Below are 16,704 nucleotides of genomic sequence, written 5' to 3'. Positions count from 1 at the left end.
AGCTACTTGGGAAAAGATAAAGTTGGATTCATTCCTCATACCATATACTCCCAAAGCATGAAAGATAAATGAGATGAATAAACTTCAAATGCATGAGAGATACATACAAGTACATACAAGTACTAAAGAGAAAAGACAAGTGATTCACTTTATAACTTGAGAGTAGTGACACACTAATTATGACTTTAAATCCAAAAGTAGTGAATGAAAAGATTAATTTGACTATACAAAAATAAAAATATTTTGCAGGACAAAAGATCAAATTTCTACCAATAAGCAACGTCAAAAGATGTTGATAAACTAAAAGAAAAATATTTTGCAGGACAAAAGATCAAATTTCTACCAATAAGGAACGTCCAAAGACATGATAAACTAAAAGAAACTATTTATGTGTATTACAGCTTAAAGCAAATTAATGCATAAGAGAAAAGGAATAAAACAACCTTTTAAAAGAAAGATCCTGCAATTAAAAACTTGAATTATAAATATCTATATGAAGTCATCAATTTTTTCCTATATCACATACCTTTCATTAACTACAAGAGTCTGCAAACAAAGACAACCCAATGGCAATGAGCACACTATGCTAAGCACTGGAACCTGGTTCATAAATACCATTTTTCACTAAAACAAACCAAGTCCCTTGCAGAAATGGCTGATCCAGACCTGGGGCAAACTAAGGACAAGGTGAGCTTGGGAAATCTCGTTGCATCAGAAATCAAGGAAGCATTCAAAGTGTCAACCTGACTGGCTGAAGAATGCTCAGATAGCTGGTAAACATTGTTTCTGGATGCGTCTGTAGGGCTGTCTCTGAAAGAGACTAGCATTTGACCTGGTGGAGTAAATAAAGAAGATTCCCTCTCCAATGTGGGTAGGCATCATCCAGTCTTTTAAAAAAAAATACTTAAGCATTTATTTGACTGCACTGAGTCTTAGTTGTAGCACTCAGGAGCTTTGATCTTAGTTGCAGCATGTGGGATCTAATATCCCAGACCAGGTCTCCCCCATTAGGAGCGCAGAGTCTTAGCCACTGGACCACCAGAGAAGACTCCATCATCCAATCACTGAAGGGTATGAATAAAACAAAAAAGCAGAGGAAGGGCAAATTCCATCTCTCTGCTTGAGCTGGAACTTTAACCTTCTCCAGCTCTTGTACACTGGAGCTCCTGGCCTTTGGACTCTGGACTGGGGATTAACACAATCAGCACCCCCCCTCTATCTCCTTTTCTTGGGATTTTGAGTTCATCCCAGGGCTTATACTCTTGGCTCCCTTGGTTCTTGGACCTTTGAGTTTAGACCAGCTTTCCTGTATCTCCAGCTTACAGATAGCAGATTGTGGGATTTCTCAGCATCCCTGATAATAAATCTCTTTAGATATTGGTCCTGTTTCTCTAAAGAACCCTGACTTATAAATGGGATGTGTTAAAAGAACACAGGAGGAGCTTGAAAGGGCTCACACTAGCCAAATTTCTAAGAAGAGATTGAGCATCAAATGTGGCTTTACTGTATTGTAATGACTGTGAATTGTCACAAAAATTGAAAAAGAAAATAATTCCTTGAGTCCAAAGTGACAACCAAAAGATAAAGATAAAATTTAATTTACCACCACTGAGGAGAATATTTAAACATTTCCTTTGGGCTTCTCTTGTGGCTCAGCTGGTAAAGAATCCGCCTGCAGTGTGGGAGGCCTGGGTTCAGTCCCTGGATTGGGAAGATCCCCTGGAGAAGGGAAAAGCTACCCACTCCAGTATTCTGGCCTGGAGAAGTCCATGGACTGTATAGTCCATGGGCTTGAAAAGAGTCGGACATGACTGAGTGACTTTCACTTTCTTCTATAAATTGACCAAAGGAAATAGTTAAGCATTTGCCCTGATGTTCAGGAAGAACTGTAGTTCACCCCCATTGATAAGGGAGAGCTTTTCTTTATAGAATGTCAGCTAACACATGTAGAATAAATGGTAGAAAGTCACCATTTTGCAGCTCCTCCAATGAAATAATCATTTCAAAGAAAGATCTTGAATGTATGCTAATTCATCAGGTTGCCAAGGAACAACAGAGTGCCAAGGGATCATATGTTAATGACAAAGGAAAACAGCATGTCTTCACAACTAAGAGCCCTCCTAGTCACCATCTTGACAAGTGATGAAACAGGATCACTAACAGTGGACGCCTGGACACTGTGTTTCTCCAGATGAGATCTAATGTGAAGTTCCTGCCTTCTCTTTAGCGCATTCTTGTCAGAAATACTTTAAACACAGCCTGAACATAACTGAGTCTTTAGTTGGATTCCAATTGATGGGAAATACAGAAGATAGAGAAACAAGGTTAATGACACTACAAAGAAACCATCAGACAGTTTAAGAATATGAGACATTCTACAAGACAACTGGCTTGGTCTTTTCAAATAGTCAACGTCATTTTTTAAAATGTGGGAATAATTTAGTGAAGACTAAAGAGTAGTGACAACCAGGGGCAATGCATGAAGCTTGACTGAATCTTCTTTTTTAATTTTTATTTTACATTAGAGTATAGTTGATTTCCAATATTGTGTCGGTTTCAGGTATACAGCAAACTGATTCAGTTATATATATACATTTATCCGTGCTTTTTCAGATTTTTTCCCCATGTACATTATTACAGAATATTGAGTTGAGTTCCCTGTTGACAGTAGGTCCTTGATATCTATTTTACATATAGTAGATATGTGTACGGAGAAGGCAATGGCACCCTACTCCAGTACTCTTGCCTGGAAAATCCCATGGACAGAGCAGCCTGGTAGGCTACAGTCCATGGGGTCGCTAAGAGTCAGACACGACTGAGTGACTTCACTTTCACTTTTCACTTTCATGCATTGGAGAAGGAAATGGCAACTCACTCCAGTGTTCTTGCCTGGAGAATCCCAGGGACGGGGGAGCCTGGTAGGCTACTGTCTATGGGGTCACACAGAGTCGGACACGACTGAAGTGGCTTAGCATAGCATAGCATAGCATAGGTATGTGTATGTTAATCCCCAAACCCTAATTTATCCCTCCCCGCCCCCTTAATTGGATCTTGACTGAGAAAATAATAAAGCAATAATAAAAAGCTTATTAAATGAAAAATGGGAAAATTTGAGCATAGACTTTATATCCAATGGTATTATGGAATTATTATTAATTTTCCTAGGTATGATAAGAGTATCATGGCTTTGTAGGAGAGTGTCCTTAATTTTTAGAATATGCAAGCTGAAGTTGTTTACAGGAAAAGCACATGCTACCTGCAACTTCCAAAGGGTTAAGCATACATATAAAATACATTCATAGAGAGAGGAAGTCAATATGGCAAAATGTTAACAATTACTGGGCCTAGATGGAGAGTATTAGGGTGATCATTGTACTGTTCTTTCAAGTTTTCTATATGTTAGAAAAATTTCATGGTAAATTAGAAGGAAAAAAATGAAGCTGATGTGAAGCCTTGAGTCCATGGGTTACTTAATAGTGTTTCATCTTGACCACAAAACCCCTCTAGTGTGTCTTTAGGCCTATTAATATTTTATTGGCTTAGTCTAATTACACAGGGAGAATGTTCCAGTCTCCTTTCTGTTTAGCTTTAGCCAAACAGGCCAACATTTTGGCCAAAAGGAAGGATAGTGTGTGGAGAGAGGAGTCTTATAACTCAATATATAAAGTTTTACTTAAATCCTCTGTTTTTAGGTATGGAAATCCTGGCCACAAGAATATCTCGTTTTCCCCAGGCCAGAGACCTGCTCTTTCACTCTTTCCAGAGAATAAACCTCTGGCTTCCTGCTGCTTTGGGGGAAGGACAGTAACCCAGCTGAAAAGAATCTGTGGCTGCTAATGACTGAGCTTTCAGGAGTTTAGTGATACAGATCTGGGGATTTCCTGAACTTTCTCCACTGCTGCTTCAAAATCCATCTTCTCAGGTGTGTTCAGTTATTATCATCTGACTATCTACAGGTCTTCCAGCTTCCAAAATTCCTTTTTTTGTCTCTTATTCTCTTTGTGGGTTTATGCTTTTATTTTTTAAAGTGCACTTCTGTGACATTTTATTGGGATTTGAGAAAAGAGCAGAGACTAATGCATGTAATCAATCCATCAGCCTTTACTGGAAGTCAATCTGATGTTCTTTAGCCTCTTTTTCCCATATGCTAGTTTGAAAGTTATCTCTTCTTTGTATTCTTTAATGGGTTGTCCTTGAAATTTTAATCTTTCTGTTTGACTTAACAAAGTCTAAAGATAATCAATATTCTTATCTTTTTTCTGAATAATGCAAAGACTGCAGAAAGCTTTCACTTTGACCTCTCCACTTTGACCTCTCCTTTCCCGCTTTCCACACTACTTTGGTCTAATATTTTCTTTGTTGTTTCCAACACCTCCTTTTAAGCAGTCCCTTCATCGATAATATTTATTGAGGCTCCCTGCCATGTGGCAAGAGGTGTTCTGAGCACTAGAAATACAACAGTTAATAAGAGAGACAAAACTACTCATAAAAATATGTTTTAAAAAATTTTATACATTTACTTACTTATTTGACTGCACCAGGTCTTAGTTGCGGCGTGTGGTCTAGTTCCCTGACCAGGAATCGAACTTGGGCCTCCTGCATTGAGAACAGAGTGTTAGCCGCTGAACCACCAGGGAAGTCCCATAAAAATGTTTTATGTTATGTTGAACTATATGAAATTTCTAATATTTTGCCAATTTTTAGTTATAAAAGACTCATCTCAAGTTGGTTAACTATATGTATGTTTAAATATATACATATGCATATTTATATAAATACATGTAAAATCACTAATGCTTTTTTAATTTACCTAAACAGTTATTAATTTCATTGTTTATTGCTTCCATGTTACCTGTATCCCACTTCTCTCTGGGTCTGTTTCCATTTCAGATCCTGAGTAGTTCTTTCTAAAAACATTTTTATTTATTTATGGCTAGTCTGGGTCTTCACTGCTGCGTGGGCTTTTCTCTAGTTGCGGTGCACTGGTTTCTCATTGCGGTGGCTTCTCTTTTTGTGGAGCACAGACTTTAGGGCAAGTGGGCTTCAGGAGTTGCAGCGCGTGGGCTCAGTAGTAGTAGCTCTTGGGCTCCAGAGCACCGGCTCAGTAGTTGTGGCGTATGGGCTTAGCTGCTCTGCGGCATGTGGGATCTTGCCAGATCAGGGATCAAACCCATGTCTCCTGAATTGGCAGGCAGATTCCTTACACTGAGCCACCAGGGAAGTCCCTGAGTAGTTCTTTGAATGAAGATCTGTCAGTGATAAAAGTCCTTCTCTGAAATTAACCTGTTACCCTTGAATAACGGTTTACTTGAGTATGATTCTTAGTTGGCCATTCATTTACCTCAGTCCCTTGAAAATATATTGCTGATAAGCCAGCTGAGAGTTGAATAATTTTCATTTGTAGATAATTAGTCTTTTCTCTTTGGCTGGTTTTAAGATACTTTGTCTTTGATATTCTGCAGATGCATTATACTGTGTCTTGATTTGTATTTGTTTTCATTTAATTTTAATCCTACTCAAGACTCAGGATGCTTCTTATATATGATGATTCAGATCACAACTTTCTTCAATTTTCAAAATTTCTCAGTCATCATCTTTTGAATATTGCCTGTTCTAAAGTGTTTCTGTTACCTGTGCAGAAATCCTAGTAGGAGTATATTGGGTCTTCAAACTCTGTTCTTCATGCCTCTTAATATTTATTTATTTTTATTTTATTTATTTTTGGCTGCTCTGGGTCTTGGTTGCTGCACGCAGCCTTGCTCTAGGTGCAGAGAGTAGGGACTACTCTCTCGTGGTGGTGTGTGGGCTTCTCACTGTAGTGGCTTCTCTTGCTATAAAGCATGGGCTCCAGGGTATGCAGGCTTCAGTTGTTGCGATTCATGGGCTCCAAGAGCACAGGCTCAGTGGTTGTGGCATATGGACTTAGTTGCCCCACCGCATGTGGGATGTCTCTGGATCAGGGATCGAACCCGTATCCCCTGCATTGCAAAATGGATTCTTATCCACTGTACCGCCAAGGAAGTCCAAGAACAAGGTACCTTTTCATCTTTATAAATATACATTAATTTTTTTTTAACTCTACATCCAGGTTATGTTGTCAATTATTGGACTGGAGAAAAAAAAAAAAACAGATGGCTAACTCTTTTCCAAAGTGCAGCTGTCTGTGAAACCCAGCTAGCCCTGGTGGCTCAGACAGTAAAGAATCTGCCTGCAATATGGGAGGCCTGGGTTCAGTCCCTGGGTTGGGAGGATCCCCTGGAGAAGGGAATGGCAACCCACTCCGGTATCTTGCCTGGAGAATTCCATGGACAGAGGAGCCTGGCAGGGTGCAGTTCATGGGATCACAAAGAGTCGGACTCAACAGAGTGACTAAGCACACACACGCTATGCAACAGGAAAACAGTGAAGACAAGGAAACAAACAAGTTTTGTGGAAATAATCTGGTTTAAGACACTTCATAGTGTTATCTGACTCTCCTTGTTGTATTATCAAAAAATCTGCTTGTCCCACTATTTGATGATGTTAAATATGATCACTTGTTTAAGATAACCCACCAGATTTCTCCCCACTACAAAAGTAAAGTTTAGTGATTGATACATAATCTGTGGGGAAGGCATGTATGCATTCCTTTCCTCAATAATGTTTCATTTAATGGTTTTAGCATTTATTGATGAACCTTGCCTGAATCAAATATTCCCTGAGGGTTGCAAAATAGCAATTTAGAAAAATTACAGTATTCCATTCACATGTATTAGCTGTTTTCTTCTATAAGTAAGAGCTTTTAGGGTATTGGGTTTTGAATCCAAAGACCTGAACAAAAATGTTTAACCTGAATCTAATGATGAGGAAGTTAGTTAAATTCATATCATCTTCTCTGGACTCTTCAAAAGAAGTCCGTGTCTGGGCTGGTGAATACTGTTCTTAATGTAAAGAGATAACAGAGACATAACAACCTGAGGAAGTGTGTCGGATCCTGAATTTTAAAAAAAGACAGAGAGAAAACAGCTATAAAAGCCATTTGGAGAGAACTGGGAAAACTTGGATATGTGGTGTACATGAGATGATATTGAAGAATTATGTTAACCTTCATAGTGTGATAGTGGTATTCTGTTTATGTCCAGTGTGCTTATTCTTAGGAGATGTATGTTGAAGTATTTAGTGTGAAGTGTCACTCCGTATACAATTATTTAAAATGGCTCCTAGGGACTTCCCTGCTGGTCCACTGGTTAAGATTTTATGTTTCAATGCAAGGGATGTTGGTTCAATCCCTGGTCAGGGAACTAAAATCCCACATGCCTTGCAGGCAAAAAAATCAAAATATAAAACAGAAGCAATATTGTATCACATTCAATAAAGACTTTAAAAGTGGTTTATATATTTTAAAAAACTTAAAAAATATTGAAATGGGAGGCAGCGGGAGCTTTTCCACCATGGCCACTAGGCCAATCTCTGTCTAAGTGGAACCAAGGATGCCACAAGGAGGGCCTTGATGAGAAGGTTAGTAAACCACTGCTGTGAGAACTCTCTCTCCAGGCAAGGCCAGTAGTCAACATCCACATGCCAAAGGATAGAGTCACTGGTCAGCACCAAGGCTATGGCTTTGTGGAATTCTTAGGTGAGGAAGATGCTGACTCAGCCATAAACATTATGAACATGATCAAACTCTATGGGAAGCCAATACAGGTGAAGAAGGCATCAGCTCACAGCAAAAACTTGGATGTGGGGGCCAACATTTTCATTGGGAACCTGGACCCAGAGATCCATGACAAGTTGCTTTATGATACTTTAAGTGCCTATGGGTTCATCTTGCAAACTCCCAAGGTTATGTGGGACCCTGACACAGGCAACTCTGAAGGTCATGCCTTTATTAGTTCAGTTTCATTCGACGCTTTGGATCCAGCGACTGAGCCATGAATGGGCAGTACCTCTATAACCTCCCCATCACTGTGGGAGGACACAGAAGGACTCCAAGGGCGAGTGCCATGGCTCAGCAGCTGAACGACTTGTGGCAGCACAGAACCACTCTCCCAGGCTGACGACCCTCATCAGCTGTTTGCCGATGCACCACCTCCACCCTCTGCGTCCAATCCTGTGGTATCATCTTTGAGGTCTGGGCTTCCTCCTCCATGCATGCCTCCTTCTGGCTCTGTCCCACCCCCAGTACCGCCTCCTGGAGCCCTTCCACTCAGGATATCCCCAGTCATGCCCCCCCACCTATGCCTCCTGGGGCTGGAGGACATGGTCCCCCATCAGCGGGAACCCCAGGGGCTGGACATCCTGGACACGGACACTCACATCCTCACCCATTCCCACTGGGTGGGATGCTCCATCTAGAGATGTCTCAGATGCAGCTGGTCCACCATAGCCCTCACGGCTTGGGACAGCCCCATGCTGGGCCCCCTGGCTCTGGAGGGCAGCCATCACCCCAACCACCACCTGGGATGCGTCACCCTTGACATCTTCTCATGAGCATGCCTCACCCCCGCCAGGGGCCTCTGTTTGGCTCTACTGTGGGTCTCCCAGTCCTATGCCTCCGCATGGTATGCATGGACCTCCTCTACTGATGCCCCCTAACGGATGGATACACTGGCCCTCCATGACCTCCACCCTATGGCTACCAGTGGGGGCCGTTCCCTCCACCCAGACCCACTTCCTGGTCTCCAGTTCCCCCTCGAGGCCCACTTCGAGGCCTTCTCCCTCGGTGATTTCTCATTGTCTTTCCTCCTATTATAGCCTCCCAATGTCTGTTTACTTCCTTGGACCAATCAGAGTTGCTATAACACTGAGGAGCTAAGGCACTAATCCCTTGCAGGCCTTTCTTTTTTAAGTGTAATTTTTTTTCACAAGAGGTTTTATTTATTTACTTTTTTCTATGTTGGCCCTATGTGTTTTGCAAATACACAGAGAAAATAAAATGGTTCCACACACATATGTGTACACCTAACATGTACACATATACAAATACCTGCAACCAAACAAAACATTTTAAAAACTAAAACTATAAAATATCATCAAACAGGGAAGCATGGGTGTGTCTTGCATCTACGTACTGTATTATTCTAGTTTGGCCAGAAAAACAGAAGCCACTCAGTTTTTCAAGTGTGAAAGACTATATTGTAGAAAATTAAAGGTTGATAAAACTGTTGGAAGGGCTGAAGGAGTGACCATCTCAATTAGTTCTAGAAGGAGTGATTCTCAAAAACTCACCTGTAAGTGGCTACAAATGGGAAAGTGAAAGTTGCTCAGTTGTGTCCGACTCTTTGTGATCCCATGGACTATACAGTCCATGGAATTCTTTAGGCCAGAATACTGGAGTGGGTACCTTTTCCCTTATCCAGGGGATCTTCCCAACCCAGGGATCAAACCCAGGTCTCCTGCATTGCAGGTGGATTCATTACCAGCTGAGCCACAAGGGAAGCCCAAGAATACTGGAGAGGGTAGCCTATCCCTTCTCCAGTGGATATTCCCGACCCAGGAATCAAACTGGGGTCTTCTGCATTGCAGGTGGATTCTTTACCAACTGAGCTATCAGGGAAGCCCCTACAAATGGGAAGCTCACCTAACTATCTTAGTTTGCAAAGCCAATGAGAGTGATTCTTAAGAAAGTCACCCAGGGGGCTATCCTGGTGGTCCAGTGGTTAAGAATCTGTCTGCCAATGCAGGAAACACAGGATCGATCCCTGTTCTGGGAACTAAGATGCCTCAAGCCTGTTCGTCACAAATACTGAGCTTGGGCACCTTGGAACCCATAATCTGCAACAAGAGAAGACGCTGCCTTGAGAAACCCGAGCACCGCAACTAGAGAGCAGCCCCTACTCGCTGTTACTAGAGAAAGCCTGTACACAGCAACAAAGGGCCCATGAGCTGCAACAAAGGCTCAGCACAGCTATAAATAAACAAATAAACAAAAAAATTTTTAAAAAGAAGAAAAAGTCATCTGGAAGCTGCTTTAAACTCCAAGTCTGGCTGTGTATCTGCCTGCAACAACCAGTGAAGAATAATGGTCTCTACCCTTGCATCTTACACTGGTGACTCTTATCTAGGCCCACAGAGAGAAGGGAATTCTGGGAAATGTGGTTCCAGGTGTCTCCTCTGCACCACATAAAAGACCTTGGAAACAGTGGTGATGATGATGATTCAGACAATCAAGTGTATACTTTATAGCTTCAGTCAGTTCAATCGCTCTGTTGTGTCCAACTCTTTGTCACCCCATAGACTACAGCATGCCAGCCTTCCCTGTCTATCACCAACTCCCAGAGCTTGCTCAGACACATTTCCATTGAGTTGGTGATGCCATCCAACCATCTCATCCTCTGTCATCCGCTTCTCCTCCTGCCTTCAATCTTTCCCAGCATCAGGGTCTTTTTCAATGAGTCCGTTCTTCATATCAGGTGGCCAAAGTACTGGAGCTTCAGCTTCAGCATCAGTCCTTTCAGGGAATATTCAGGACTGATCTCCTTTAGGATGGACTGGTTGGGACTCCTTGCAGTCCAAGGGACTCTCAAGAGTCTTCTCCAACACCATATTTCAAAAGCATCAATTCTTTGGTGCTCAGCTTTCTTTATGGCCCAACTCTCACATCCATACATGGCTACTGGAAAAACCATAGCTTTGACTAAATGGACCTTTGTCAGCAAAGTAATGTCTCAGCTTTTTAATATGTTGTCTAGGTTGGTCATAGCTTTTCTTCCAGGGAGCAAGCATCTTTTGCTTTCTTTCATGGCTGCAGTCACCATCTGTAGTGATTTTGGAGCCCAAGAAAATAGTTTCTCACTGTTTCCTTTGTTTCCCCATCTATTTGCCATGAAGTGATGAGACCGGATGCCATGATCTTCGTTTTCTGAATGTTGAGTTTTAAGCCAACTTTTTCTCTCTCCTCTTTCACTTTCATCAAGAGGCTCATTAGTTCTTTTCTTCCTGCCACAACAGTGGTGTCATCCGCATATCTGATGTTACTGATATTTCTCCTGGCAATCTTGATTCCAGTTTGTGCTTCATCCAGCTAGACATTGTGCATGATGTACTCTGCATAGAAGTGAAATAAGCAGGGTGACAATATACAGCCTTGATGTACAGTTTAGTTCAGTTGCTCAGTCATGTCCAACTCTTTGCGACCCCATGAATCGCAGCACGCCAGGCCTCCCTGTCCATCACCAACTCCCGGAGTTTACTCAAACTCATGTCCATTGAGTTGTCCAAACTCATCCCCTTCTCCTCCTGCACCCAATCCCTCCCAGAATCAGGGTGTTTTCCAATGAGTCAACTCTTCACATGAGGTGGCCAAAAGTATTGGAGTTTCAACTTTAGTATCAGTCCTTCCATAGAACACCCAGGACTGATCTCCTTTAGAATGGACTGGTTGGATCTCCTTGCAGTCCAAGGGACTCTCAAGAGTCTTCTCCAACACCACAGTTCAAAAGCATCAATTCTTCGGCGCTCAACTTTCTTCAAAGTCCAACTCTCATGTCCATACATGACCACTGGAAAAACCATAGCCTTGACTAGACAGACTTTTGTTGGCAAAGTAATGTCTCTGCTTTTGAATATGCTATCTAGGTTGGTCATAACTTTCCTTCCAAGGAGTAAGCACCTTTTAATTTCATGGCTGCAATCACCATCTGCAGTGATTTTGGAGCCTCCCAAAATAAAGTCTGACACTGTTTCCACTGTTTCCCCATCTATTTGCCATGAAGTGATGGGACCAGATGCAATGATCTTCGTTTTCTGAATGTTGAGCTTTAAGCCAACTTTTTCACTCTCCTCTTTCACTTTCATCAAAAGGCTCTTTAGTTCCTCTTCACTTTCTGCCATAAGTGTGGTGTCATCTGCATATCAAGGTTATTGATATTTCTCCCAGCAATCTTGATTCCAGCTTGTGCTTCTTCCAGTCCAGCGTTTCTCATGATGTACTCTGCATATAAGTTAAATAAGCAGGATGACAATATACAGCCTTGACAAACTCCTTTTCCTATTTGGAACCAGTCTGTTGTTCCATGTCCAGTTCTAACTGTTGCTTCCGGACCTGCATACAGGTTTCTCAAGGGGCAGGTCAGGTGGTCTGGTATTCCCATCTCTTTCAGAATGTTCCACAGTTTATTGTGATCCACACGGTCAAAGGCTTTGGCATAGTCAATGAAGCAGAAATAGATGTTTTTCTGGAACTGTCTTGCTTTTTCCATGATCCAGCGGATGTTGACAATTTGGTCTCTGGTTCCTCTGCCTTTTCTAAAACCAGCTTGAACATCGGGAAGTTCATGGTTCACATATTGCTGAAGCCTGGCTTGGAGAATTTTGAGCATTACTTTACTAGCATGTGAGATGAGTGCAATTGTGCGGTAGTTTGAACATCCTTTGGCATGGCCTTTCTTTAGGATTGGAATGAAAGCTGACCTTTTCCAGTCCTGTGGCCACTGCTGAGTTTTCCAAATTTGCTGGCATATTGAATGCAGCACTTTCACAGCATCATCTTTCAGGATCTGAAAGAGCTCAACTTTAATTCCAACACCTCCACTTGCTTTGTTTGTAGTGATGCTTTCTAAGGCCCACTTGACTTCACATTCCAGGAGGTCTGGCTCTAGGTGAGTGATCACACCATCATGAGTATCTCGGTCGTGAAGATCTTTTTTGTGCCGTTCTTATGTGTATTTTTGCCACCTCTTCTTAATATCTTCTCCTTCTGTTAGATCCATACCATTTCTTTCCTTTATTGAGCCCATCTTTGCATGAAATGTTCCCTAGGTATCTCTAATTTTCTTAAAGAGATCTCTAGTCTTTCCCATTCTATTGTTTTCCTCTATTTCTTTGCATTAATCGCTGAAGAAGGCTTTCTTATCTCTTCTTGCTATTCTTTGGAACTCTGCATTCAGATGCTTATATCTTTCCTTTTCTCCTTTCTTTTCACTTCTCTTCTTTTCACAGCTATTTGTAAGGCCTCCTCAGACAGCCATTTTACTTTTTTGCATTTCTTCTTCTTGGGGATGGCCTTGATCCCTGTCTCCTATACAATGTCACGAACCTCTGTCCATAGTTCATCAGGCACTCTGTCTATCAGATCTAGTTCCTTAAATCTATTTCTCACTTCTACTGTATAATCATAAGGGATTTGATTTAGGTCATACCTGAATGGTGTAGTGGTTTTCCCTACTTTCTTCAATTTAAGTCTAAATTTGGCAATAAGGACTTCATTATCTGAGTTACGGTCAGTTCTTGGTCTTGTTTTTGCTGACTATATAGAGCTTCTCCATCTTTGGCTGCAAAAGAATATAATCAATGTGATTTCGGTGTTGACCATCTGGTGATGTCCATGTGTAAAGTCTTCTCTTGTGTTGTTGGAAGAGAGTGTTTGCTATGACCAGTGCGTTCTCTTGGCAAAACTCTATTAGCCTTTGCCCTGCTTCATTGTGTATTCCAAGGCCAAATTTGCCTGTTACTTCAGGTGTTTCTTGACTTCCTACTTTTGCATTCCAGTCCCCTATAATGAAAAGGACATCTTTTTTGGGTGTTAGTTCTAAAAGGTCTTGTAGGTCTTCATAGAACCGTTCAACTTCAGCTTCTTCAGCGTTACTGGTTGGGGCATAGGCTTGGATTACCGTAATACTGAATGGTTTGCCTTGGAAACGAACAGAGATCATTCTGTCGTTTTTGAGATTGCATCCAAGTACTGCATTTCGGACTCTTTTGTTGATCATGATGGCTACTCCATTTCTTCTAAGGGATTCCTGCCCACAGTAGTAGATATAATGGTCATCTGAGTTAAATTCACCCATTCCAGTCCATTTTAGTTCGCTGATTCCTAGAATGTTGGCGTTCACTCTTGCCATCTCCTGTTTGACCACTTCCAATTTGCCTTGATTTGTGGATGTAACACTCCAGATTCCTATGCAATGTTGCTTTTTACAGCATCGGACCTTGTTTCTATCACAAGTCACATCCACAACTGGGTATTGTTTTTGCTTTGGCTCTATCCCTTCATTCTTTTTGGAGTTATGTCTGCACTGATCTCCAGTAGCATATTGGGCACTTACTGACTTGGGAAGTTCATCTTTCAGTATCTTTTCATTTTGCCTTTTCATACTGTTCATGGGGTTCTCAAGGCAAGAATACTGAAGTGGTTTGCCATTCCCTTCTCCAGTGGTCCACATTCAATTTTGAACCAGTCTGTTGTTCTATGTCTGGTTCTAACTGTTGCTTCTTGACCTGCATACAGATTTCTTAGGAGGCAGGAAAGGTGGTCTGGTATTACCATCTCTTTAAGAATTTTCCACAGTTTGTTGTGATCCACAGTCAAAGGCTTTGGCATAGTGAATGAAGCAGATGTTTTTCTGGAATTGTCTTGCTTTTTCTATGCTCCAGTGGATTGTAGCAATTTGATCTCTGGTTCCTCTGCCTTTTCTAAATCCAGTGAAATCTGGAAGTTCACGATTCACATACTGTTGAAGCCTCGCTTGGAGAATTTTCAATATTACTTTGCTAGTGTGTGAGATGAGTGCAATTGTGCAGTAGTTTGAATATTCTTTAGCATTGCCTTTCTATGGGATTGGAATGAAAACTGACCTTTTCCAGTCCTGTGGTCACTGCTGCATTTTCCAAATTTGGTGGCATATTTTTTACAGCATTTTTACAGCATCATATTTTAGGATTTGAAATAGCTCAGCTGGAATTTCATCAGGATCTTTTTTTGTATAGTTCTTTTGTGTATTCTTGCCACCTTTTATAGCATAGCCTCAGCAAAAAGCACTAGACTACCAGAAAGGATTTTTAAAAAATATTGTGGTAATTGACACATAGACACTGCCATATGTAAAATAGATAACTAATAAAAACCTAGTGTATAGCACAAGGAACTCTACTCGATACTCTGTGATGACCTATATGGGAATAAAATCTAAAGAAGAGTGGTGTATGTGTGTTAATTTCTCCCTCCCCCAGTCCCTGATAACCTCTGATCTACTTTCTGTCTCTGAGTTCGGCTATTCTAGGCACCATGTATAAGTGGGATCACACAAGATTTGTCCTTTTGTCTGTCTTGTTTCACTTAGCATAGTGTTGTCAAGATCCATCCATTTTTGTAGCATGTACCAGAATTCATTCTCTTTTAAGGCTAAATAATATTCCCTTGTATACATGTATATAGCATATTTTGTTTAACTATTCCTGTTCATCTGTTGAATGGACACAAGTTATGCAGTCATCTACCTACTTGCCCAAGAACCTGGGAAACACCTGGATTCCTTCCTCTCCACCTCTTTCATCCAACCAGTCAGCAGGTACTGTCAGTTCACTACTTCAGTTCCTTCAAATATATTATCTCCTACCAATCCTCACTGCCATGCCTGAGTTCAGAGGGTTCATCATCTCTCAGGTTACTCAAAACAGCCTCTAAACAGTCTCCATGCCTTCTGTCCTCCAGGTTTCCAGAGTGATCTTTCCATCACGTAACCTTTAGTGACCGCTTGCACAAGGCCCTTTATAACCAGCTCCTGGTCTCCTTACCCTTTCTGCCCCATCCCGTGCTGTCCTGAGCTATCAGGGATAAACACCTGGGTTTCAATTCTGGCTGCACCTTTTTCTGGGTGATGATGGGCACTCATTTAATATCACTAAACCCTAGCTCCTTAATCAATTGAATAAATGAATTCAATCACCCAGTTTTATGTATTATGTGATGTGCCAAACATAAGAGGAGGACATGGAGATGAATTGGACAAAATCCCTGTACTCAGAGAAATCCCATATATGTCGACAAATCATTGCACTGCAGGATAGTAAGTGCTATGCTGCTGCTACTGCTGCAAAGTCGCTTCAGTCGTGTCCGACTCTGTGCGACCCCATAGATGGCAGCCCACCAGGCTCCCCCGTCCCTGGGATTCTCCAAGCAAGAACACTGGAGTGGGTTGCCGTTTCCTTCTCCAAGTAAGTGCTATACTCCAGGAATATACAAAATGTTCCATGGTTAGTATGGAATTGTCCGTCTCCAGAGATGGGTGAGGGCAGAAGAGGGTAAGGATATTTAGAGTGATATTGGAGCTGTGCAGCAGAACCTACTCTTGTCCTCCTGAAAGCATTTTTCTCTTCTTCCTGAATAATACAACTCTTTCCCAGCTGGAAATACAGCCATCCAGAATAAAGACTACATTTCCCATTCTCCTTTTCAGCTAAGTATAGCCACGTGACTATGTTCTGACCAATGGGATGTCATTAAAAGTGGTAAGAACAATTTCTGGGATGTGTCTTTAAAGGGAGGGAACATGTCCTTCCTGCTGGCTGGGAGGTAGACTTGTTGGCTGGAGCTGAAGCAGCTGAAACTTGGACATGAGCTTTTGTTGAAGACGATAATGCAACAAGACAGAAGGAGGCTTAGTTGGTCTATGTTTCACATGAGAGACAAATAGAAATCCATTTTATTTAAACTATTCATTTTCTCCTTTTTTTTTGGTCATTTGCAGCTGAGCTTAACTAATACAAACTAACTGAAAAAAATGAATATAAGTTCACCAAGGGATATTTCAAACAGAAGGAATGGCAGGTGCAAATGCTTAGTGTCCTAAAAGAGGTGGCATGCTCAGGGAATGCCAAGGGTTTGTGTGGCAGAAGAAAAGGCTGGGTTGGGAACAGCCACAGCAGAGTAGACTGAATCGGTAGGATTGTGGCAGGGAGACCTGCTGGGGACTACGAATGTGGTCCAGGTGAGAGGTGAGTGGGGCA

At 41.6% G+C, this 16,704-nt stretch overlaps 1 pseudogene; it reads left to right on the top strand.

Annotated features, from left to right (window-relative positions):
• Positions 1–651: 651 nt before the first annotated feature.
• Positions 652–11,239, top strand: LOC133261611 (splicing factor 3B subunit 4-like; annotated as a pseudogene).
• The last annotated feature ends 5,465 nt before the right edge of the window (positions 11,240–16,704 follow it).

This window comes from Bos javanicus, chromosome 15, assembly GCF_032452875.1.
Source record: "Bos javanicus breed banteng chromosome 15, ARS-OSU_banteng_1.0, whole genome shotgun sequence".
NCBI classification, from domain to species: Eukaryota; Metazoa; Chordata; class Mammalia; order Artiodactyla; family Bovidae; genus Bos; species Bos javanicus.
This window is presented reverse-complemented; position numbering and strand designations above follow the sequence as displayed.